The sequence below is a fragment of the Sminthopsis crassicaudata genome, chromosome 5, assembly GCF_048593235.1.
Source record: "Sminthopsis crassicaudata isolate SCR6 chromosome 5, ASM4859323v1, whole genome shotgun sequence".
In the NCBI taxonomy this organism is placed as follows: Eukaryota; Metazoa; Chordata; class Mammalia; order Dasyuromorphia; family Dasyuridae; genus Sminthopsis; species Sminthopsis crassicaudata.
In genome coordinates this window covers 10,957,442-10,980,806 of record NC_133621.1, presented here as the reverse complement: position 1 = coordinate 10,980,806, position 23,365 = coordinate 10,957,442, and the positions used below count along the sequence as shown (strand labels likewise).

The following is a 23,365-nucleotide window of genomic DNA, read 5'->3' as shown; positions in this document are numbered from 1 at the left end:
CAATTTTTGAGTTTAAAAAGTGATATTGGATAGATAGCTCCAGAATCTATAAGGATTGAAGAAGGCTTCGAGTGAAGTGGGTGAGTTGTCCATGGAAAACTTTTATAAAGACATAGACGATAAAGAATGAATAAATGAATGTATAAATGAATGAATGAATGAATGGGAAAGTATTCAATAAGCATTCACTACATGCAAAGCATACAGTGAGTTTTGGGGCTCCAAATACAAAAGTAAGACAGTCCTTGACTCTGGAGAATTTATGTTCCAAAAGGGGATGCCAATTAATAGTGGCAACCAGGGAGAAGTACTTAGATTTGGAAAACTAGAAAGATGGTGAGTAGAAACATAAGTAAGTAGGTTGACAAGGCCTTTCCAGGAGCAATGGCAGTATGGATTTGATTATGGTTCCAGAACTAAAAAAGGCAGGTAGGAAGAATGTGTGTGGTGGCAAGTGAGTAAAGCTGATCAGGAAGTAAAATGGGGGGGGGGGGGAATGGGGTGGCTGGAGCTTGCCAAATGAGGCACCCACTAATCAGAACAATCAGGCTCCAAAGCAAAAGTTCTACAAGGGAAAAGGTTAAGTTCGCCAGGGAATAGTCCCTTTTTTGGAGAGGGAGGAAAAGATATACGAGTGACAATGATGGACTGGCTAGAGCACTGAAAAATATGCATTGTAAAAATATGAGTTTGAATCCTGACATGTAGGAGCTGTATGACCTTAAACAAGTCACTTAACCTCTCTATATTTACCATGGACTAGAAAATGAAGGGATTAGACATTCAAGCTTTAAATCTATTATACTATGAATGAGATGCTATATAGAGGCTTAGTTTATACACTGGTAAAGATAATGTTCATACCTACAAAAACATAAACCCATAGGAATAAGAAGATTTGCATTTCTTAATAAGAGCAAACACTAACAATTCTTTGAATGCTCAAGAGAGACATCACCTGCTTCCCCCTTTGCTTTCCCTTCCAGTGAAACTAATTGCCTGCAAGTTATGGGTCTGTCTGGGAGCCTTGCATGGAGCTTCCAGATCTTGGGATGACTCCTCACGCCATGAGACACTAGCATGGAATGGAAGTGGAAATAAGCAGCCATGACCTCTGCCCACAATACCTGCAGCTCCCTTTCTGCAAATTCTGTCCTCTCCAGCTCTTCTTTTTTCTCTCTGACCTGGCCATGTGAGCATAATGTAGACCCGCAGGAGGGACTGAAAGAAAAATGACGAAGAGCCATCCCAGCAGATGACAATTATAAAATGGAAATGTACAAGAAGAGCACCAGATAGCATTGAATATGCAAACCAGGTCATTGTCTATGCTAATGAATGTGTAAATGAGCATGCAAATGGCCATATACTCAGGTTTTCCATGGCTGGGTCCAAAAGCATAGTGGAAAGAGCAGGGATTGAAGTCATAAAGGAAAATAGACTTGTATAAGTTTTCGACCAAGTCGTGCTACCTTTCCAACCCTCGATATACTTGTATGTAAAAGATGGGATAATAATTCTGTTGTACCTACTTGGCAGTGGGGCTCAGCTGAGAAAAATGTTTATAAAGTGCTTTACAAACTTCCAAGTGTTCTAGAAATCCCAGTTCTTCTTATTATTCTTGTTATTTCATATTTGTCCTGATAATGTTATTGGGTCTTATGGAAAGCCCAACTAAGGACTCCCAACTTAAAGAATAGGGAATTTTGGGGGCAGCTAGGTGTCGCAGTGGATAGAGCACCAGCCCTGAAGTCAGGAGGACCCGAGTTCAAATCTGGTCTCAGACACTTAACAAACACATCCTAGCTGTGTGACCCTGGGCAAGTCACTTAACCCCAGCCTCAGGGGGAAAAAAAAAGGATAGGGAATTTTGCTTTAAAATTTTCACATGACAATACATGAAAAGAGTCATCACCTCTCTTATTCCATAACCATGAATATACTATTGGTTAGCCCATTTTCTAGCTAATGGCAAACTTGAAAAGCCCACTCAAGACCTAACAGGCCTCCCATAGGCATTAGAACTACTGAGACATAAAGGATCATTATTACAGAATTGTCCCTGAGTTAACAACTTTCCACTCATGGAGAGCCTTCTCAAGGCAAAGATTGACTTCGTCCTGGGCCAACAGAACCAGCCATTGACTCTTCCTTCCCCTGGAGTTTCTCTCAGCTCCCTTCCTGAGATAACTCTCCTATAGAAAAGTCAGGGCCAACCAGCTAAGGAGTCTCCTCTGTTAAATATAAGCTCATTTCGAATAGGGATTCTTTCTTTCATTTTCCTGGTATCCATAGTGCCCAGCACATAATAGGCACTCCACAGCCACTTGTGATTGATTGATCCTGGAATCAAAACTTGAGAACCCATATCCCAAACAGCTCTTGCCCCAGATCCAATCTGAGATGTCCAGATTTACAGATTCAAACTTGGGGGCACACAGGGCTCACCTAGCAGTGGTTTGAAGGGGACAAAGCTCCAGAATTACTTTGGGGATGATTTTTTTCTCTCCAGGTTTTATTCATGAAGGCTATGGATTCTTCTACTTGCCTTCTCTTTATCTCACACCATCTCCTAAGTCCAATCCTTGGCATAAAGCTATATGCCATGCTTAGAATGTTCTCCTTCCTTATTCCCACCCCTCAGACTTCCAGATCTCTTTGAGGCTCTGCCCAAATGCCATCCCCTTTAAGAAGCCTTTCTCAACTCCCTCCCATTAATCACTTAGTATTTGTTTTATTTATAACATTGTATTTACATATATATTTTGTTTTTAAGCTTTATTTAGCTATAAACATGTTGTAAATTTCCCTCCCCAACTCCCAGTAGAACATCAGTCCTTGAGGGTAAGAAATATCTCATTTCTAAAATCTGTATTCCCATCCCTTAGTAACCCACTTGGCATACAATAAGTGTTTAATAAATGCTGATTAATTTGTGGAATAACTGCAGCTATACTGAGGGTTACATAGGTCTTTAGGATTCTACTCAGGAAACACAGGTGGTATAATGAAAAGAACCCTGCAGGCCCGTGTTCAAATTCCACCTCTGTCCTTTCCTTTCTGATTGATCTCTCTAGACCCTATTTTCCTAAAGGATTTTAGATGAGATGACCTTTAGATGGCTTCTAATTTTTCCATGCATTCAGACGTTCAAACAATCATCATTTTAAAGTTGAACTTCCTCTGTCCATTTTAGAGGTAACCTATATCTGCTGATGACAATTCTAGTTAGCTCAATAAAAGAACATTCAATGTTCTCAGAAGCTTGGGAGATTCCATCAAGTACCAATTTCAGGCAGATCTTCAAATCTGTGAATTGGGGACTCAAATGTAGTGATATCTGGGGCTGAGGCAATGGGGAAATCTCCTGGAGAAAGCAGGGAGCATTAAACAAGGGAGATGGTGTCTTGCAAGGGGTGTGTGTATGAGTGTGTGTGTGTGTGTGTGTGTGTGTGTGTGTGTGTGTATGTGTGTGTGCACATTGGCATGTAAGACAGTGTAGCCACAGTGAATAGAGAGACAGAGGTAGCTGATTATGGGTAAGACCCTTAACCTCCAGGTTTCCTGAGACAACTATAGTACTGAAAGTTTAAAATGAGTTGTTGATTTGTATTAAAAGAGGGAATGCCCACATTGGAAGTAACTTATGTTGACGAAGTCGGGAATCTGGGCTCGGAATAAGTCTGAAAAGTTCACCTTTGAGCCTCAGTATTTCTAATTGATGACTGCTTTTCAAGTTAAAACTTTTAAAAATGTGTTTAGCTCAACTCACTGAGAAAGATAAAGTCATCATCTTAGTCCATAAACTGAGGGTTTATAAAATGCTGGTAAATGAGGAAGGAATTAGAGCTAGGAGTGTAGTTGGTCTAATGATCAAATCATTTCCACTGAAAGAAGCAATGAAGATCTCAAGCACAATCTTGTTGATCTGATGTTCACACCATCACCTCCTTTTCCCCTTTGCTGCCATCCCTCTTCCTTTGATGACTCCCCACCCCCAGACCCCTACTGGCCTCAAGAGCCAGCCTTCGTCACTACTATCCTGCCTCTTTTCTCTTTCCATTTGAGTTTCAATTTAGACCTTGAAGGTCAATACAAATGTTACCTCCTCCTGAAAACCTTCCTTGATCTGCCAAATGGTAATCACTCTTTATCTCCTAGCTCCCACTAGTTCTTTTTATATACTTCTCTGTTATATCTAACCAGTTCTATTAAGTATAATAGTCAACTGTGCACCTGTCTAATTGTCCTATTAGAACAGAAGCCCCGTGAAGACAGGGGCTCTATGTAATCTAACCTTGATGTTCCTCAGCTGCAATGTTTTCTGCATATTATGATGGAGGCACTGAATCATGTTTACTAAATTCAGTTTTTGGAATGGACAAATGCAATCACATACTTGAAATAAAAGAGAAGGAAATAAGTATTTAGTAAATATCTACTGTGCTTCACAAATATTATTTCATTTGATCCTCACTGCAACCCTGGTGGAAAAGTATTATTATTATTATCCTTATTTTACAGTTGAGGAAACTGAGGGAGGAAGCAGTCCTTTTTTTTAAGACCACATAGCTGGCTTTAAACTTAGGTCTTCCTGATTCCAGTCCTCCCCATCTATCCACTATGTATCTAGTTACCCTAATTAACTTCATGGTGTTGTGCCTAATTTCCATATCAACAAAGTCAGATTGGATGGGAGTTTTTTTTTTTTTAATCAATTCCTGCTGGCTCTAAAATTCTATGATTAAAAATGAAACTTCTACTCACCGAACTCCAAAATGTCATCATTCTCTAGGAAATTCATCTGGCTAATAACGTGTTCTATCTAATGGGTATGCTCACACTTTTAATATGTAAGAGCCAGGATGTGAAGTAGGGTGAATTGATCAGCTCTGTCCTGTATGGGTTAAGTTTCAGGAGTATTTCTGTGCTTCCCATGAGGATTCCCTTTTCTACCTCATCTTTGCACTGGGGCAGGAATCCAATCAACATAAGTGGAAGTGTTTTGGAGAGCATAAGAACTAAAGATCAGTAAAAGAGTTCAATTGCTGGATATGACTCAATCAAATTCAATCTAATTCAACAAGATTGCACCTACTGTGTGCAAGGCATTGTACAGGAATACAAAGATCAAAACTGAAAAGCAGTTCCAGACCTCAAGGAGTTTCCATTCTATTGACAGAAAAATTTAAGCAGTCAAATAGATATACTGGAACTTGAGGAAGGATCGGACTAATGAGGAAGAGGAATTGAGAGGCTGCCCCTAGGAAGTGGCTCATGGACTAACTAGTGAAGAAAGTTGAAGATTAGAAGAGGTGAATGAGGAGTAAATGTATGCAGGATTAAACACCCAACCTCTGCCATGCACACTATTTTAAACACCTGACTTGCTACTCTGTTCAAATTCTTAGATGGAAAATTTGATTCCTTTTGGGCAGGAGCCACATAAAAGTGAAATTAAAATGGCACCCATAGACATGCCAGGACAACTGTCAAGTCAAGGGCCACACCTATGGACTCTCTCTCTCTCTCTCTCTCTCTCTCTCTCTCTCTCTCTCTCTCTCTCTCTCTCTCTCTCTCGGAAGGATTACGAAGGCATCCCAAGACCATTTAGCAATGGTCTACTCAGTCGGTAGAGCATGAGACTCTTAATCTCAGGGTCGTGGGTTCGAGCCCCACATTGGGCACCAATTGTAATGTTCTTGAATTGTGAGGGTCTGGTCGTCTGCTCAATTATAATCCTTCTCTGGGAGTAGATGTGTAAAATCTTTTCCTCTGTACGCAGGTTTCTTGGGAGCTCTGAATCTCCTCCAGCTCTTGTCCTTTCTCAAACCAGACTGGTCTCCTTTCAGCCTGCCTGGCATCAAAACTCTATCCCAGAGAGTCCATTCTCTCAGACCCAATGATGCCCTTCTTTTATCCTCCCAGAGAATGGGCATGGGATAATGCAAGGGCTTCTGGGAAACATTACTTCAACCAATGAGCTTGTTCCTCTTAGAATTCCTAAGGTGTAAACTCCCTTTAAAGGCCTGAACCAAAGGTCTGAGCCAGAGAACTGTCAAGTCAACCTGAGTTCTCACCTGGAAATCCTAACACAGGTGTACTCTTTGATTGTTCTCATTGGATCATTTCTGTTTCAGTGACTCTTTGGGACCGCATTGGGGTTTTCTTGAATTGGTTCCCAATTTCCTTCTTCAGTCTATTTTATAGATGAAGGACTGAGAGAAACAGTCCAGAGACACTCCACTAGTGTCTGAGGTGAGATTTGAACCTATGAAGATGAGGCTTCTGGTGACAAGCTTAATGCTCTATCCACTATCAACTAGCTTCTCCTCGGGCATATATCATTTTGAGAAAATTTGACCTTAGAAAATAGGAATCTAGAAATCAGACATTTCCTTTCCAGAAATCATGATCTTGCTTCATGGATTTGATTAAAAAACTTTTGATACTGGAGTATTACTTGGAATCAGGAAGATCTAGATTTAATTTGAGAAGTTCCCCTTACTCCTGATGTCCCTCCCTGTGAGTGGATAACTCCTCCCAGAAGTTCCATCTAAGAACTCCCAGGCTAGACATGCTTCTGTTTCTCACCTTGATGCATTCTGGACTTCTTACCCATGTCCCTGTGCCATCCCCTGTGTCCACTTTTGACACATTATTGCTGTGTGACTATGGTTAAACCACTTAAAAGTGCAATTCCATACCTTGCCCTTCTTTAGAATATTCATGTTATTTTAAATAAAGCAAATCTCCAGATTACATAAGGCCATCTTTTTTTCTTCTCCCCCCCCCCCCCCAGGCTCGGATTAAGTGACTAGACCAGGGTCACACAGCTAGGAAAGTGTTAGGTTTCTTAGTTCAGATTTGAACTCAGGTCCTCCTGAATTCAAGGCTGGTGCTCTATCCACTGCACCACCTAGCTGCCCCTACATAAGGCCATCTTGATAGAGCCTAAGGGTTTGCTGCTATTTTCTTGTTTTTCTCACATAATACTGTTCTGACAAGATCTTTTGGGGGACATTGTAGATTCTTAATTATGCTCTCTTTTCTTCATATTTTTAGGAAAAAATATTTTAGGAAAAAAAATGTAGTATAATTAATGTCTTCATGAAAAATTAATTTTAAAACAACCACAACTACAATCATAACTGAAAAGGCAATAGGGTCTAATGGATAGATGGTTGACCTTGGAATTAGAAATGCCCAGGAAGGCTCAATTCTTGTCTCTGAAACGAACTCTCGGTATGATTCTGAGCAAATCATGTAACTTCTCATGGACCCAGGCAATTCTCTGTGACCAATAGTAGCAGAATAGGTGACAATGTATCAGCAGAGAGATTTTTCTTCCTGGGAGCTCTCTTTGCCATGATGTCGTAGGTCAGGGACCAAAATAAAAAACTTTAAAAACTATCCATTCTCCTGACTCATTTGACAGAAAGAGAAACTGAGGCTCAGAGAAAAGAGGTGATTTGTTCACATTTACACAGCAGAAGAGTCAGTATTTGAATCCACTTCCTTGACTTCAAAAGCAAGAGGTTTGCTATAATTCTTTTCTTCCTCCCTTCAACTCACTTAACAAAGAAAAGGAAAGAAGGAAGAAACCTGCTCATTAAAGAATGTCAGAAGCCTATTAGATCACCTTCCACAGCTTTACAGGGATCTCTGACAAGGGGACTACAAGCTAATTCCTCAACTGAATGTTGTTTCCTTTGTTTTCCCTAATGATCCCTCACCTTTCTACCCAGAGCTTTCTCCTTTCATCACATGCTGATTAGCATTCTGGGAGACATTTTGCCTTAGATGGGGTTTTACCTGATTTCTCTGCAAAATCAGTGTCAGAGTATCATCTCCAGTAGTTTTTATCTCACATTGATGGAGAAGGGGTTATACATGAGGTTAAAGACCCCTTCCCACCTCCACAGAAAACTCCTCTCTAGTCATTAGGAGGGAAGCTGACATTTTATTATTCACACATCAAATCAAGCCTTGGGGACACTGGGGGGCCCTCAATTCTTGACTGTATGTTCTACTCTTTCTACTCTTGAGTCTCATGCAGTCATATCCGTGATGGTACACGTGCTTTTACTCTATCAGTGCATAAAAGACCTCCTTTCTGATTTCCAGAAAAAAAAAAATATTGATCTAGTGATGAATTTCTCCAAAACCAGCTATCTTTAGACAAATACAATCAAGGAAGGAATAAGAAATCACAGTGAGTGAAGGACTGTCAATTTTGTCCCTCCCTTGGAGTGTCTTCTGAACACCACAGACCCTTACTTCTGCCAGAAAGAGCCAGCAATGTCGAGACAGAGGCCGGAGATGCCCGATATGTTTTCATCTCATCACAATGAATCTACAAGTGACTCTTAGAGAAGCTCAGTCCAAGTTGTCACCCCCAATACTGACACATCATTGATTTTATCTCTCCAAGGCACTCCTCAGGGGTGCCATCTGCATGCTCCCCAGGATCTTGAAACCACTGGCAAATACTTCCTTCTTATCTCTGGCTTGCTATAGCTCTGGTCAACTTCAAGATGAGTAAAATGTCAAGATCTACTTCCCCCAGGAAGCCCTCCATGATCTTCTGGTTGTGGTGCCTTTCCCTTCTAAACTCATATTTCTTTTGTACATTTCTGCATTCACTTGTGTCCACATATGGTGTCTCTTCCCAAAGAATAAGATTTCTTTTTGTCTTTGTACCCCCAGCACAATTCAATACCTGGTATGGAATAGATGGCTAATAAATGTTTTCGCAGTGAAAAGATGGCTGGCTGGCTGAAAGGATGGATGGATGAAGGAATGGATGAATGAAAAGAAAGAAGGCAATGATTATCTTAACAACACAGACTTCAGTCCTATCTTCCTAAGGAAAGAATACACCCAACAATAGCAGCAGCAGCAGCAACACCTTCACCACCACGATAAATATATTTCATGTTTGGATATTCTCTTCTGATATGTTAGTGACGTGTTTCAATATACAATTCTCCATAGGATGCTGGAAGGAAGAAAAATATGTGTGTGCTTTCTACTCTTACATTGTGTCTGGAGTAGTAGCAAGGATCACCAGGGACTCACTGGGCTCTGGACCAAGGAGCTAGACATGAGCCCTGGCTCCCTGATGAGGAACATGTGCCCTGCACAGTCCATCAGGGATCCCTGTGGCTATTGCCTCATCTGCACTTCTAGAACTGGCCTTTCTGGAGACTGGTTTCCATCTCTTCATGGAATCCCTACTTTTACCTCACCACAGAATTCAGATAAATTTAATAAGAATTTATTAGGAGTCTACTGTATTTAAGTTCAATGTGCCCAGCCCTGAAGATACAGACAAAAACTGGAAGCAGCTGATACCCTCAAGGAGCTTACATTCTCTGTATGGTGATGGTAGGGTGGGGAATATGACAAATACACAAGAAAACACAAAATAATACAACACAATTCGAAAAAGGAGCAAATCCCCCTAATTAGAGAAGACAGAGAAGGTAGCAGGGGTGCTTTGAAGAAAACTGGGTGTTAAAAGAATACCTGTGTTCAGTTCCTTTGATGTAGATCAGAAAACCATTTTGGCGTTGACCAATACGTAGGGGAAAATGTGGGAAGAAATATTTAGATTATACTCTGACTAAGAAGAATGCAATACAGAGAGTCCTTAAGGGTTGTCAATGAGGATGATGATATTCGGCTAACTAACCATTTTTATTACATTATTTTCACTACCATTTTTATTACAAGATCTTTTTATCATATTTTGATTCCACTTATTAAGTCTAAAATTTTTTTGGAACAAATTTGTGTGTATCAGAGAGAAGAAAGTACTATTCTCTCCTCCTCCACCGTCTTCTCTCTCTCTCTCTCTCTCTTTGTCTCTGTTTCTGTCTCTCTGTCTCTGTCTCTCTCTTTGTCTCTGTCTCTCTCTTTGTCTCTGTCTCTGTCTCTCTGTTTCTGTCTCTCTCTTTCTCTCACTGTCTCTGTCTCCCTCTTTGTCTCTATCTCTGTCTCTCTCTTTGTCTCTGTCTCTCTCTCTTTGTCTGTCTCTCTTTCTCTCACTGTCTCTGTCTCTCTCTTTGTCTGTGTCTCTGTCTCTCTTTCTCTCAGTGTCTCTGTCTCTGTCTTTGTCTCTGTCTCTGTCTTTGTCTCTGTCTCTGTCTTTGTCTCTGTCTCTCTCTTTCTCTCACTGTCTCTGTCTCTCTCTCTGTCTCTGTCTCTCTTTCTCTCCTCTTCCTCCTCCTTCTTCTTTCTTCCTACCCCTCCTTTCTTTTATTGTGTAAGTAAAGCTTTCATAATTCTCTGCTGCATAAATGAGTGTAGCAGCTTCTGAACAGACTAGTATACTATAGAAACCATTAGAGTTTCTCAGAGAGAGGAAAGGGGAATGAAATAAAAGGAGAGGCAAAGGAAGAGAGAAAACAGAGAAATGAGAGAGACAGACAGAGACACAGAGAGATAGCGAGAGCTAGAGAGACAGAGAGAAGACAGGTAGGAAAAAAATCGGAGACCCTGGAGACGGAGACCGAGTCCGGCCCAATACCGAGCCGGAGCCGGAGCGAGCCCGCATGAGCGAGCCCGCGGAGGAGAGGCCCGATTAGCATGCACACGCAGCGCTGGCTGGCTCTGTTGTGACAGGCCGCGGTATCAGCGTCAGTCAATTATCTGCGCACACATGCCTCCCGTGCTAATGAGCGCGCTCCGAGCCCCGCGGACTTTTCTGGCGAGGAGAAAAGATCAGTTTCACTGCTCGCAGAACTAATTCCGGGCACAAAAGTGGAGGCTCGGCCGCCGCTGCCTCTTTCACCGCTGCCTTTGTCCCGGCTTTTGATGTGCGCTGAAGAGCCGGGCCTGCGCCGGGGGCTCTTCATCTCCAGTTCATTGCCTGCCATTAACATACATATCCATATGAAAAGTGGGTAAGTCACCAACAGCTGTCCGGGACGGGGTGGGGGCGGGGCGGGGGGGGCGGGGGCGGGGGGCGCCGCGCTCCTCGGGAAAATGCCGACCCTGCCGCGGCGCCCTCGGGCCGCGGCGCACCGAACTTTCTCCAGCCGCCTCTCCCTCGGGGAGCGCCGCGGGCCCGGTCCCCCTGAAGCCGGGCCGCGGGGTTTCCGTCTTGAAGCGGGCGCGGCCTGGCGTCGCGGGGGAGCGAGGAGGAAAGGGGGATCTGTATTGCCCGGAGGAAAAGGAAGCCGTCCTTCGTTATCCTGCTGCACACAAACACAAACACACCCGGACACACAAACACGCGCACTTAGATGTCCACTTCCCAGGAGGCTCGGTGATGCCTTCTTGCCCTGATGCCCATCTCCCCCAAGGCGAGGGCCCCTCCCACGCTTAGCCCGAGTTCTGGAAGTCTCCCTAGCCCCTGAGGGTGCACTCTTAAGTTCTGGCCCTTGGAGACGCGGACAGCGGCCCAGGCCCTCCGGTGTCTCCGAAGGAAGGCCCAGCAGGCCCGGCGCGAGGGCCACAGTTTGTGGGAAGTCGCTTTGGCGCCTTAAGCCGGACTTTTATTTTTAAAGGAAAGGGATGAGGTTTTGTTACTCGTTCATTCCACCCGCATGGATGCATCTCCTCCAAAAAGGGAGCTCTCCGTCAGGAAATCCCAAAGCCGACGGTTCTGGGGAGTTCCAAGGACCGTCAGCCACCGGGAGTCCAGAAAAGGGGGGGGGGGGTGTTCTGCGAATGGACGGCTAGCTATTTGTCTTGTGATGGACTCAATGTTCCTTCCCGAAGAGGCTGAAAGCCCGAAGGGGGAGAGGTGTGGAGATTTCAAGTTACTGAATAAGCCGGCTCTTCCCCATCATTTGGTCCGTGGCTCAGTTTTGTCAGGCCCAGAAAGAGGGCTCGGGGTAGATCCATGCCTCTCCCCCGCCCCCCCGGGGGCCGAGATCCCGGGCCTCGCTCCGAATGCGGCCGCAGCCGCGCTGCGCCGGGCCTTCCAGGGAAAACGAGGCCGGGCGAAGCTGTGTCAATTACCGAGGGCCTGACGGAGTTTACAAGAGTTGTGTGTGTGGCATTGTTTTGTGCTCGCTCTCTTTTTTGAATCGGAAGCAAAGTGCTGGGGAAGCCCGGCCTCGCCTCGCTCGGTACAGATTGGATTCCCCTCCTGATCCTCCCAGCAGGCAGAAACAGCTTGTGCTGGCTGCCATGGGGAGGTGGGGGCTGGGAGGAGGGCGGCGGCGGGGGAGGGGAGGGGTGGGGGGATTTTAATCCCACTTGTTGCTTCCTCTTCGCTCTCTCTCTCTCTCTTTGCAGCTTCTCCGAAGCCTCTTCTACCAGATTAGTCAATAAAAAATCTTTCAGTGTGCCTATTTGGATCTGAAAATGCAATCGTATTCCTCCCGCATCCTGTTTGTTGTCTTTGAAGAGCCCCAGCATTCAGGGCGAGGGGGCCAGAATGACTTCTTAAACACATTTCTCTCTTTGGCGCAATTAAACAAAGTGGAGCTGTGATTAGTCCACCGCAGGGGGGAAAGAAAAAGACACCCTTGAATCAAAATGGGGGGACCTGACGGGGCATTCTTGTCTCACAATGCTGGAGTTTATTGCTGAAACCTGCTTATCGCCTTGCACCGCACGCCATGGGAACTGCAGTCAGGTGGAAAGCGAGTCTGTTCTCTGGCCGCCCCGGCCCCCACCCCCGGGCCCCAGCTCCCCTCCCCCCCAGCCCCGAGGCCGCCGCTTCGGGAAAACGGCCGAGCTCGGCCTCCGGGCCCCGGGACCCAGCTTCGGGGGAGTCTGGGCCGAGCTTCTCTGCCTCAGAAGGAGAGCTCATGATGAGCCGGGCCTGGGTGGGTGGGTCCCCCCTCGAGTCCCCCCTTAAAAAATGCAATCCCCGAGCGCTTGTTTAAGTGAAGGGCCCCCTCCCTCAGCCCTTGGGAAAGCACTCGAGAGGGATTTGCCGGGCTCTGTGTTCATGACACATAATGAAAACAATTTTACGCTGGGAAGGGAAGGATGGGGCAATTACCGCTGGAACCGCCACCTGCAGGACGCGGCGGCGGCGGCGGCGGCGAGGGCGGAGGCGGGCCCGGGCTCGGGGAAGGCCGGGCCCGGCCCGGCTTCCCGAGTCCCGGAGGGGCGCCTCCAGGCCGGTGACTGACCCCGCCCGGGAGCAGAGGCCCCGGGCCACAAGCGCTGCTTCTGCCCGAGCCTCTCTGCGGCCCCTTCCCTGCCCGGGGTGACCCCACGGGCCCAGGCCAGCTCGGTCGGAGCAGGGAGAGCGCCGCGGGGGAGCGAGGAGCAAAATGGGGCTCGGGGGAGCAAAGAGCCCAGGCCGCTGGAGGGCTCGAGGAGTGGGGCCCCGGGGGAGGCGGGGGCGCTGGACGGCAGCGCGGGGCTCAGGGGAGCAAAGGCGCAGATCGAGGCCCAGGGAGCGACGGTTCGGGGAGCAGCAGCACGGAATGGGGCTCAGCGCGCAAGGAGCCGGGCCCCAGGCTCTAGGGTGCCGGAGGGCCCAGCGAGGAGCAGAGAAGCAAGGCCAGAGGGAGGCTCGGGGCCTCAGGGGCGCCGGGGGGGGGCGCACGGAAACGATTCCAGGGGGCCCCGAGACCGCAGGGAGGAGAGACCAAGAGTGGAGCGCAGGGAAGCCGCGGCCCCCAGTCCCGGGCTGCGGACCGATCGAGGCTGCGGGGAGCGGGGCGGCCTAAGCGGGCGGGAACCAGGGCGCAGAGCGCCATCCGGGGGAGCCGGGCCCCGAGAACCCAGGGGCGCAGGGCCGAAGGGCAGGAGCGCGGCCACCGCGGCCACCGCGGCTGTGACGGACAGGGAGCCGGGGGCACCCTGTGCAAGCCGTTGTTTGCCGATTTTACACATGATGTCCGCCTTTCACAGTCCCCGCATCCATCTTGTCTGCTTTAATTTGATAAACTCAGGGGGGAAGAGGGATTAAACGAGAATTCCGTAATGGAGAAAACTTGGGTTTACTCCTTAATCCAGTTAAGATATTAGGAGAGCAAACGCGGGACCTGGGAAGTCTGGCCAGAGGAAATCAATCCCCAGGCTCTCTCTCTCCCTTCCCCCCACCCCGGCTCCCCCAGTTAAAATCTCAACCTTGCGCCACCGGCCGGCACCCCATCCCCCAAGCCTCGGGAAGCTTACGGGAGGGGCCACAATAGAGTCCTTTCTTTTCTTTTTTCCAACCTCTCGAACCTGACACAAATTTCCCACTCTAGAAAATAAACCCACTTTAGGGATGCTGGAAAGCTCCCTCAGCTTTTGTCATGATCCCATAGACGGTCCCCTTTCTCTACCTTACTTAGCACCATCTCGTATTTTTAAAATTTATTTTCATAAGTAAAATTTTCTATTTTTCTAACACTGGCTCATATCTTGTTTTTTTTAATCCCCTTCTTTCAGCGGATAAAATCCTGTGATCCTTTACAAAATCCCTTCTCTTGTGATCTATTGAAAAAGCAACAACCTTCTCATTTTACAAGGATAAAAATCTATGGCCTCTTATAAAAATCACTCTGCTCTCATGCTCTTGTTAAAAAAGAAAAAAAAAAAAGAAAAGAAAAGAAAAAGAAAAACCAAATCCCTTTCTTCACATTAATACAATCATATGACCTGTTTCTAAAATCCTCTCTCTGGACCCTTACAAAATCATGATTGCTCCTGTATCTATAACTCCACCTTCACAATGATCAAATCGAATGAGCTCTTTAAAAAAATGAATTTTTGGACATTGCTAAAATAATTGCTAAACCCTTAAGAAAGTGAGTCCACTTCCAGTTCTGCTGGGGGCAGAGACAGAGGCATGGATATGGGATCTTTGACATCCTTGTGCCCACCATAGAGATGCAAATGACAGAAACAGGCTGTGAGTATAGTAGAGAAATAAATATTAGGACTTAATAGGTTGAAAGTAATCAAACAGAATTGTTCTTCAATGGGTGGGTTATTTTCAGGATGGTTTCCTTTCTCAAATGCTACTTTCCCAAAAGAAATAGTCAAAACCTCCTCAAACTCAACCACAGAGAGGAAAGAATAAATACAGGGCGTTTAAGAGTTTGTGATTTTGTCGGCATGTGAATGTAGGGGGGGATGGAGAGAGAGAGAGACAGAGACAGACAGAGACAGAGAGATGGAGACAGAGATAGAGAATGTAGGGGGGGATGGAGAGAGAGAGACAGAGACAGACAGAGACAGAGAGATGGAGACAGACAGAGATAGAGAATGTAGGGGGGGATGGAGAGAGAGAGACAGAGACAGAGACAGAGAGATGGAGACAGACAGAGATAGAGAGACAGAGAGAGAGAGACAAAGAGACAGAAAGAGGCAGAGATTCAGGCACAGAGACAGACAGAGAGATGGAGAGAGAGATAGACAATAACAGAGAGAGAGAGAGAGAGAGAGAGAGAGAGAGAGAGAGAGAGAGAGAGAGAGAGAGAGAGAGAGAGAGAGAGAGAGAAACAAAAAAAAAAAAAAATTCTCCATGACAGTTCTATTCCTATGGAGCTGAGCAGTGAGCAAACACCGGCTTCTGCAGAGCTTGATTGAAATCCAAAACAATGCTGTGTGATTCACCATAAGAAACATTTTCCATTTGCATTTTTTTTTTTTTTTAAGATGGTGGTGTATTCTAGCGAGGAAGACCTCAGGGAGGTTTTTGTGGAGGCTCTCTAGGCTGAAAAGCTTTGTAGTACAGAACCTACCCAGAAGGAAAGACACAAAAGATTTTCAGAATCTTGGACACAATTTGGCAAAGGAAACAGCAGTCCTGTGTCGGAGCTGAGAAGGGAAACGTAGCCTACCAGACACTCTCAGAATAATGTGGGGCAACACAGGAATTCCTGGAGTGACAACTGGGAGTATAAGATAAAAAGAGACTCTAATTTTTGTAAGCGGTAGTTTTAAAGCTATGCTCATAACATTTCATAACATTAATTTATAGGCACACCAAAATGAAATAATCTAATGATACGTTCATTCTGCTCCATTCTCGGGCATCTAGAATATTGAGGTTCTATGGTCTCCAAGAATGATTTGGCCCTCAAAGAAGGGTGGGCTCACCAGTCAAATTCTTGGGCGGATGCTGCAAGGGTCTCAGAGTCTGGGACTGTGCTGTAAAGCTGCGTACTTCCTGTCTTTGGCTTCCCTCATCCCTCAACCCTGCCCTTGCCAACAGATCAGGAGAGCCCTTTCTTAACTTGGTTAAACATTTTCTCTGTACTGTGTACAAGAAACAGCAAAGGTTCATTTCAAATATCAACAACTTGTAGAAAATAGGAAATTCAGTGCCTTTCTATGGGATAAATTTGATAATTTTGTGAGTTTCCTCAGTTCCTGGAGGTGCACAACTAAATAAAATGAGATAAAGGACCAAGAGTGTTAATAATTTAAGTAGAAATGAACAGACATTCAAGAAACTGCCAAATATTTAATTTTCTTTTGCTATGTAGCCTTTTCCTTAACTTCAATGTATGTAAAAGGTGCCCCGGTCCCACCATTTGATGAAGATCAAATTATAAAATGGCAAACACGCAGTAAAATTCGGACACTTATAATTAGATTTTTAGCATAAGAGATGTTAAGCTCTGTATGTAAACTGCATTATTCAAAAGCCTGTCTTCTGAAAGAAAATTGCTGTTTGACAATCCTATAGAATATTCCAGAAAGGTAATTATACTGCTTTGCTTGTTCAGAGATGCAGGTGTTCTCCAAAGTCACTGTCAGCCTGTGCAGAAAACTACAGATGAGGAAGAACAAGGAGCCCGAGAGGAGGAGGCAGCCCTTTCTGTGGCCTGGATTTCTGCCTTCAAATGCAAGCTCCCAGGGCCCTCCCACTGGCAGGGGAAGAAGAGAGGGATGGGGAAGAGGGCTGTGCGAATCCCACCCAATCCACACATGATGTACGTCCCTCTGGCTGAGAGAATTCTCCGTAGAATTCACACGAGCATGGCTATTTTCTTATCATAGATCAACACGTCTATAAAATAGGGTGCCGTTAAAAGGAAATAGTATGGAACAAAACCGGCCAGCACAAGTGACTGGATGCACCTGTGGAGGAGAAATGTCTGCTTTGCCCCTCATTTCACAGTGGGGGGTGCTTTGTCATCCTTTTCTCTTTGGATCTGAGAGACAAGAGAGTAGAGATTCTGGAAGCTACATGCTCATGAGAATTGCCCAGCAAAATCCTAATCATCAGAGGCTGGCCTTTACTTCCCATGGTTATGGCAAGACAATATTTAAAGGAAACGCCTAGGTCGGGGGAAACTCTACACTAAATCGTGGGATTTTGGGCATGGACAGATTATTGATGCTGTCCAATCATTTCAGTTGTGACTCCATTTGGAGTTTTCTTAGCAAAAATACAACAGTGGTTCACTGTTTACTTCTCCAGCTCATTTTACAGATGAGGAAACTAAGGCAGAGAGAGCTAAGTGACTTTTCCAGATCTAAGACCAGATTTGAACTCAGGAAAGGGAGTCTTTCTTACTTCCGATTTGAAGCTCAATGCAATATGGCGCCCTCCAGTTGTCCAAATAGAAGGGTAGAATTTGCCAAATGTAGGTGTTCTGGAGGCAACATGGTAGAACCAATAGAACTGCCTTGGATCCAAGAGTTTGTGAGTGCAAATGTCATCACCAACATTTATTAGCTTCACGTTTCCACAATCTCCCTCTAGATTTATTTCCTATTTTCTTGCCTATCATCATATTTCCTATGTTCAGGCCAAATGTACATATTTGCTATTACCCATGCAAAGCATTTGATTTCCTACCTCTGGACAGTTGCCTGGCTGCACTGCCAGGAAGGAAGGAATACTCTTCCTTCGATTCTTGACCCGCTAGAATTCTCCATTCCCTTTAAGACATTTCAAATGATACCAGAGACCACTTCTGGTCTTCCCCCTGGTAAGTGCTCCTAGTTAAATCGCAGTGGTTTTCTGCTGATTTTCTGTCTATTTTGTGTTGATTATTTGTCCTCCTGCTATTTCTCTTCAGTAAAATGTAAGCTTCTTGAGGACAAGAACTGTATTTATTTTTGTCTTTGTATCTTCAAAGTCCATCACAGAAACTGATGAAAAATCTAAATAAATACTGCTTGTATTTATGAATACTCCAGTTCTCTTTGGATCTAAGAGACAAGAGAATAGAGAGCATTTTTTTCTAGAAGCCACATGATCATGAGAATTGCCCAACAAAATCCTAATGAACCAAGGCTGGCCTTTACTTCTTATGCTAAGACAACATTCAAAGAAACACCAAGGTTGGGGGAAAACTCTACAAGAAACTGTAGACTCATAAAGACTCTCTTTGTTATTTGCGTGCCTGAAGAAGCTGAAATTAGACCCTGGTTATAGACCCTGGATATCCTTGAGTTTGTTCAGGACACCAAGTCAACATTTGTCCATACAAATTAAACCTTTAATAAGACAAGCAGATATGGAAAAGAACAGCAGCCAGTAGCCTTAACTGGTTGGGCTACTTCATTATCTCTTAGCATGTCCCCAGGGCTAGGAAGAATGCCAGTAACTGCTGGGCTCTTCTTGAGAGAAGTCCCAGGATTAAGAGAAATGAGATGATTGGGCCATCTGAGGATAAATTGAAGGAAGTAAACATGTTTAGCCTAAAGAAGTAAAAAACTACTTATTGAAGAAATGATAGCTGTCTTCAGGTATTTAAAGGTCTTTATTTCTAAGATTAAACTGAAGAGAAGCTCCTGGCCAGCTTTGGTAGAGAGAATTTCCTTGACATATCCATTCAATCATAGGTCCAGGAGGAAAAAGAAGAAAATATATCTGGGTCAGGGAAGGTTTAGAAGGAAGAATATCGTCCCAATAAATCTTCGAGCATAAATAAAGTTCACTGATGAGCCAAGATAGGATTTGGGGATACATTCTAGGCTCCACCTAGCTGCTGCTTAGGATAGATGCCAGATACCAGGTACCGGGTGACAGAGGCAGAGATTGTGAGGTAGCCAGTGGAAGAATGGCCTTTGCTGTGCTGTGTGAACTGAGCCAGGATCAGATGGTCCTGATGAAAGGTTGATGGAATCGAGTAGGTTTTGGAGCCCAAGTGATCACTCCTCCAGGACTCTGTTGAGGGGATAATGGTCACTGTCCATCAATGGATGTGCAATTTTGAGTCCTTTTCCTCATCCACAGAAACAATCTACGAGAGACTTCACTACAAGAAATGTAGGTATCACTACTATGCTGGGAAGACAATTTTTGATGGGCTTTGGAAACTGAAATCTGGCTTCTCTGGGAGATAACCTTTTGGAGACACCAGGAAACTATAATATTGCACAAATTGATCTGCAGAGGGACTTTCTTCCTGGGGTTTTATTCTGATCCCTTTTAGGACTGAATGATCTCTTCTCAGCTATGATTAAAAAGAAACTGTTGCGGAAGAGGGGTATTGGTGACAGAGGCTTTTAGGCTCTGCAGCCATGAGTTTGTGGAAGATGCAATCTCCTGGAAAAATCTAAATGCAACTTAACTGCATGAGTAAAAGCTCTGAAAATTTGCCTTTATTATTGTCTATGATGATTTTTTAAAATCTGAACATATGATTTCTTCTGTTTGGGAAACTCCCTGGTTTGGAAATCATACACACCAATATGGGGCAACCCTTATCAATAATGCATATTCCTAGAAAGTTACCTGGCACACAGAGTGAGCTGCCCAAACTCATCTAGCATATGCCTTCAGAAGATGAACTTGAATCCAAGTCTTGCTGACTCCACAGTCAGCTCACTAACCCATCTAACTGCCAGCCTTTTTAATTCATAATGCTAATAATAACTATTGATACTTTGTATTTCTATCTTGTTCTGTTGTTTACAAAGTACTTTCACATATTATCTTCTTGGACCAATCCCAGAAACTAGATTGGGTCAGTTATTATCTCATATAGAAACTTGAATCCCAGACAGGTGATGTGACCAGTTAACGGCAAAGACAGGACTAGAACTCAGGTCTGCAGGCCAAAGTTCTTTCCATCTCATTGGAAAGTCCTTCAAATGAAGGGCTTCTGTGATGAAAGAGGAATTAGTTTTTCTTGGTCTTTTTGTGACTTGTACCCATTGCTCTTAGATTGTCCTGCCCCTGGTGGCCAAATTGAATAAGACAATCTAATAGTGGGCCCAGTGGGGAGATTAGGCTCCGGGAACAGAGTTTTGGGCTAAAATCTGAAAGACCTGGGTTCAAATTCAACCTCAGACACTTACAGACTTTTATTCTGGAACAAAGGACTTGTTTGCCTTTTTTCATTTGTAAAACGGGGTTAAAAATCACATCTAGTTTCCACATTGTTTTGAACATCAAGAGATAATATTTTGTTACCCCTTTAGCCCAGGGTCTAGAGGAAGTTCTGTCTCAATGTTATTCTTCTTTTTTCATAATTTGAATTCCCATAGACAAAGCAGAATGTGGATCTTCCCCACCCCCGTCTTCTGTTTCCCAGTTAAATATGCCCAGTTCCTTTAATTTATCTTCCTAAAGCATAGACTTGAGGCTCCTCATCTTCCCTATAACCCTCCAGTGCAACATCTTCAGCTTTCTAAGCTGTGGTGTCCAGAATTCAACACAATTCTTTAAGTGAAATCTGATTGGACTCACATCCCTGGCTTAAACAGCAAGGGAGCCTCAGCCAGAATGGGCACCAAATATTGATCTTTCTTTGTCATAAAGATCCTCTAATTATTGGTCTAGCCTAGTCTTTTCCAAATACCCTAGTATTCCCTGAGATTTATGTATGGTTGACTCTGGGCCTATCATACTACCATTGTCTGGTACTCCAAGGGGACGGAGGAATCCTTCTTTGACAAGGGTTCAGGTCCAACCAAGTATGTCCTCCTCCCATTTAAATACCAAGCATCAGATTAATTTCACAAAATAAATACATATACATTTTACACATACACATACACACACACCACATCTGGAGGGGAATGATCCTCCCTACCACCTCAGCCTCTGGGAAGAGAAGGGAGATAAGCCTAAGAATGTGGCTCAATTGTTACAGTAACATCAGTCCCACCAAGTCCAAAGCCCAACTGAATAAGATGCCATGGATCCTTCCTCTTCAGAAATTTCCTACTCAGCTGGGTGCAACATATAGTCTGGATTCCCAGACTCTAGGATCCCTATAGTTGGAACTTCAGAGTCAGATTCTAACTTTCACATTTGCAGTGGAAAAGGACAAAAGAAAAGGCTATGTCCCTAAGTTTTTTTTGTTTTTGTTTTTGTTTTTGTTTTTGTTTTTGTTTTTGTTTTTTTTTCTGAAGGATGGGTGAGGGGAAATGAGGAAGCAGAAAAAAAGACTTCCTCCCCATGTTCTGTACAGTATGAATCTGAACAAAGGAGCCCTTCCCCTTCAGGTGCATTTGAATGAAAAAGCCTGGACTATGTTTAGCCAGGCAATTAAAAAATGTTGGCAGTTCAGTTTTACAGCCAAAGGAACAAGGCTGTTCCCAACCACGTGGTAGATCACTGCAGAATATCCATGCGTGCTCCAGTCTCCTGGAAGGAAGTCCTCCATGCTTTCCATGTGAATGTCTCCATGTCTTGGGTCATGTACCAGACCCCCATTACATATGAAGAGGGTTTCAAAAAGGAAATGTTCAGCTTTCTAGCTAAAGTATTTAGTGGTCATTATGTGGGCTTCTCCTCTTCATCTCTATTTCTAACCCAGCTGTGGGACGTCCTTGCCCACTGTAGGCTGTCTTAATACCCTCAGCCTAAATGTACTTCACCACTTTTAAATGCACCACCACAATGAGCTTTAGGAAACTCATTGTCCCATTAATTTGATTTCCCCTAGCTGTATCTCTTGGGGCGGGAAAGGAAAGAAAGAAGGAAATTATCATTTATGAGATCATGTATAACACAATCATATTAAGTAATAGAATATTAAGTATATTAATTAATAATTAAGTATATTAAGTAATTAATATTAAGTTATTAAGTAATTAGAATATATTTTATATTAAGTAATATTAAATAATATGTTAAGTAATTATATTAAGTTATAGGGTATATTACTTAAGTAATATTATTATGAAGTTATTATATATTAAGTAATAGAATAATAAATCATAATTTCAGTGCCTACTATGTGCCTGGCATAGTGCTAAATGGTTTACAAATATTAGTTCATTTAATCCTCACAAGAATTCTTCAAGGGAGACAAGGAATTCCAAGGAAATACTGAGTTATGTCCTCAGGGAGGATGGGATATAAAATTCATTATGGTTTGGGAAAAACTAATGTTTGGATCTAAATTTTCACCATGAAAAACGGGCTTAATTTTTCCATTTAACATAAACTTCTCCCACCACCAATGCTTCTCTCCTTGCTCCTCTTTTATTCCATAACCAACGGTTCAGATTTTATAGGTTCTATCCACATATTTCAGGTTCTAATGAGAACATTATTAGTTTAGGGAAGTCTATTGTGGTTCCAGATAACAATTTAATGAGCAATCCATTAAAACATAATTTTTTATAGTGAAAAAGATGACTTTTTAATGTTTTTATGCATAGAACCTGCATAGATAATTTTCAACATTAACTCTTGCAAAGAGTGCAACCTTCCCCCCTCCCATGGCAAGTAATCCAATTAAAAAAACTTTTTTATCAAACATTTATCAAGTGCTTATTGTATGCTAAACACTATGCTAAACACTTTAAAATATTATCTCATTTGATCCACACATCTCTGAGAGATAGACGGCTATTATTATCCTCAGTTTACAGTTAAGGACATTGAGGTAGACTGAAATTAAGTGACTTGTGAATGGTCATTCAGCTAGCATGTGAAGCAGGATTCAAACCCTTCCTGCCTCCAGACTAAGCCTTCTATCCACTGACCACAAAGTGGCCCCAGATGTGCACCACCTAAGGAACAAATGTTCCACAGAAACATGACTGACATTAAATGAAACAATACTAGAGAGAATAGTTAGTTCCAAAGGAACAATATTTAAGAGCTATAAATGGTTAATTAAACAATGATGTAACAGGATGTTTTCCAACATTGTCAGAGGAGAGCAAATATAGTATATTAATATTATTATAAAGTAATGTTACTTGGGTCCATGCTATGCAGGGAATGTCTGTGCTTGATTTGGGATGTTGGAAAAACAATTAGTTGAGAATAGAGAGTCTTTCATTTATTTTGGGAATAACTTAAATAAATTATAGTGAAAAAGATGACTTTTTAATGTTTTCCTATTCTTTTCTATTAAAAGTCAGTGGTAAAGGTCAGATTGACAAGGACACCCAATAGAACTCAGATCCTCAAAGTAGGGATTATCCCTTCAGTGATCACAATCCATCCTTATCTGGCCATCCCAGGAAACTCTCCTCATGTTCTCCACAAGTTTCCCACAGTATGGTCCATCCATTGTGAGAAAGA

At 43.7% G+C, this 23,365-nt stretch overlaps 1 long non-coding RNA gene across 1 annotated transcript; it reads left to right on the top strand.

Moving 5' to 3' along the window:
* Positions 1–10,319: 10,319 nt before the first annotated feature.
* On the top strand, positions 10,320–19,770 carry LOC141542332 (uncharacterized). The gene is made up of 2 exons (XR_012482127.1): positions 10,320–10,910; positions 16,644–19,770. It is a non-coding gene; the product is annotated as an uncharacterized LOC141542332 (long non-coding RNA).
* The last annotated feature ends 3,595 nt before the right edge of the window (positions 19,771–23,365 follow it).